This window comes from Cynara cardunculus, unplaced genomic scaffold, assembly GCF_001531365.2.
Source record: "Cynara cardunculus var. scolymus isolate 2C unplaced genomic scaffold, CcrdV1 Un_Scaffold_2372, whole genome shotgun sequence".
Classification (NCBI taxonomy): domain Eukaryota; kingdom Viridiplantae; phylum Streptophyta; class Magnoliopsida; order Asterales; family Asteraceae; genus Cynara; species Cynara cardunculus.
The window spans coordinates 19797-22863 of record NW_020201066.1 but is presented as its reverse complement, the minus strand read 5'-3'; the positions used below and the strand labels follow the sequence as shown (position 1 = coordinate 22863).

The 3067-nt window shown below is 35.0% G+C and overlaps 1 long non-coding RNA gene across 1 annotated transcript; it reads left to right on the top strand.

Annotated features, from left to right (window-relative positions):
• The first annotated feature begins 331 nt into the window (after positions 1-331).
• Positions 332-866, top strand: LOC112503008. Its single transcript, XR_003067814.1, has 3 exons — positions 332-349; positions 447-522; positions 810-866. It is a non-coding gene; the product is annotated as an uncharacterized LOC112503008 (long non-coding RNA).
• The last annotated feature ends 2201 nt before the right edge of the window (positions 867-3067 follow it).

The window sequence follows — 3067 nt, the reverse complement described above, 5'->3', positions numbered from 1 at the left end:
ATATATATATATATATATATATACTACATATATAACCATTTACACCATTATCTTAATTACAAACAACAAATCATAAAGTACTATCATTTTATGCATAAAATTCAAAAAACTCTTAAGGACAAATTATAAAGCATAATGTACAACTTGTTGATGCATTGACTTTAACCCCTCTACCATCACCACCAAATTTCAAATTTGAAATAAATTTTAAATGATGCTTTATGCCTTTGTGAGACACTTCCCTCGAGACACTCTCATCCCTTCTCAAGACACTCTCTCTCTATCCATTATTCTCTCTATCCATTATTCACTAATATGGTGAACAACCAAAATCCCTTTGAAGCTTTTGGTACGTTTTCTCTCTCTCTCTCTCTCTGTATATTGCTTATCTTTGTGATTGCTTATGTTTGGATTGCTTTTGGTACGGTTTCCGATTGATCCGGTAGGTTTTATTTTCCGATTCGGAGATTTATCGGAGGTCGTCGCCACTGTTGCCAAATAAACATCCCTTTGAAGCTTTTGGTACAGTTTTTTTTTTCTCTCTCTCTCTCTCTCTCTGTGTATATTGCTTATGTTTATGATTGCTTATGTTTGGATTGCTTTTGGTACGGTTTCCGATTGATCCAGTAGGTTTTATTTTCTGATTCGGACATTTATCGGAGGTCGTCGCCACTGTTGCCAAATAAACATCGCTTTGAAGCTTTGTACGGTTTCTCTCTCTCTCTCTCTCTCTCTCTCTGTATATTGCTTATGTTTGTGATTGTTTATGTTTGGATTGCTTTTGGTACGGTTTCTGATTGATCCGGTAGGTTTTATTTTCCGATTCGGAGATTTATCGGAGGTCGTCGCCACTGTTGCCAAATAAACATCGCTTCGAAGCTTTTGGTACGGTTTCTCTCTCTCTCTCTCTCTCTCTCTCTCTCTCTGTGTGTATATTGCTTATGTTTGTGATTTCTTTTGGTACGGTTTTCGATTGATCTGGTAGGTTTTATTTTCCGATTCGGAGATTTATCGGAGGTCGTCGCCACTGTTGCCAAATAAACATTGCTTTGAAGCTTTTGGTACGGTTTCTCTCTCTCTCTCTCTCTCTCTCTCTCTCTCTCTCTGTGTGTGTATATTGCTTATGTTTGGATTGCTTATTTATGAACATGATGCTTTTGGTACGGTTTCCGATTGATCCGGTAGGTTTTATTTTCCGATCCGGAGATTTATCGGAGGTCGTCGCTACTGTTGCCAAATAAACATCGAGGCTGTGATGAAATTCTTCTGCATTTAGCATTTTCGAGCATAGGTTTCCGAGCACTGGGTAAAATTCGGCCCGTATCTTGGCGGGGCAACGGGTTGCAGCCATGGCGGTGTCTCATCCCATTTGTCGGATTGCAGATTTGCAGATCTGAGCCCACATAACCAGAAATAGAAGAAAGCAAGATGTGAATCGAGATCTCTGGACTCTCTCTCTCTTTCTCTCTGTATATACCCACAAGTGAAAAAATAGAAAACATAAAAATACATTTTCTTTGATAATATTATAGAAACTAAAAGAGGATATATATATATGTGTGTGTGTATATATATATACATATATATATATGTGTGTATGTGTATATATATCTATGTATACTGAAGTATTTGAATATATGGAGGAGAGGGATAGGGTATGGCACTGCAAGTATTGTGTTGATTTGTCAGTCAAAAACACATCTTTATTTAACCAAAGTCCAAAAGGATGGAGCAATTACTTTACCCTATTTAGTATGTTTGGCGTCGTTTAGCTCATTGTGAAGGCTCACATCAGACCAGCTATGTAAACCCTATTGCTATTGCTGTTGCTATTGTTGCTGATATAATCCATAAGCAATCAACAGTAAAAAGTAAGTAGTAGATGGTGTGTATTATAGACCCATATAGACATTGAAAATTGTAGACATTGACATCTTTTGTCTTTTTGTCTTTTCTATATAAACCCTATTGCTATTGTCTTTTCTCTCTCTCTCCATCTTTGTGGATATCTTTTGGAAGGTTTCAAATTCAAGAAGTCACCATAAAACATAACCACAAATATCCCTCAAAGAAGTGGGTATTACAGAAAGAAATCATGGATGCAATTAATGAAGCATAGATGAATAGAAGGAGTGGGGTTAAGGATCCAAATTTATAACTTATTCATGGGAAAAAGAAACGGTGTTGTATCTTTATTTATATCAGAATCAGATTAAATCATACATTGAACACTACAGTAAAATTGGCTTTATAGTATGTTTAGAATGTGTAAGGGGCTGTTTACTAATCGCTTACCCGGTAAGTGTTTAACGGGTAATTTTCCTTAGAGGATGAATAGGGCGAGGGTCAAAAATCTTACCCGGTAAGAGCAACGATAAAGATGGAGAGTCTTACTTGGTAAGTGAGAGTGACGACTCTTACCCGGGTAAGTGCTTACCGGGTAAATTGTTGCATATGATACCATTTTGATGTACTACAATCTTACCTGCTAAAATAAATTATAGTGTTGGCTCTTAAGGRTAAKCACTTACCGGATAAGCATTTACCRGGTAAGCATTTAGGTAAACGGCCCCTAACTATAAATCATCCCATCTAAAAGCATTAGAATAGTTTTATAGGACGCCTTTAGGCATCTTAACAAGTTTTTAGGACGTTTTTAAAAAAATTGTTCTATTAACTATTTTTATAAGACACTTTTGAGAAATATCTTATAAACTCATCTTTATATAGGATATTTTTTCAAATATTGTCATAAAATAGCTAATACCATATTTTATTTGTGAAGCATTGTAAAAAAAAACTTGTTAAAGCACGTTAAAGTGTCTATAAATCTATTGTAACATTTTCAGATAGGATGTTTTTTTGGTTTGTTCATATAAACTTAAGTCTTACAAAATATTTTGTTAGGATGCTTAGACATTTTGGACGTCCTATAAAACTAATTTTATTGCATTGAAAAATGTAAAAAAGTAAATTCTTATATTGATATGTACAAAGAGGAATGTAAGGAGAAAATTAGTAGGTAAAAATGCAATTAAGTCGACATAAAATAATGGGTAAGGGTGCA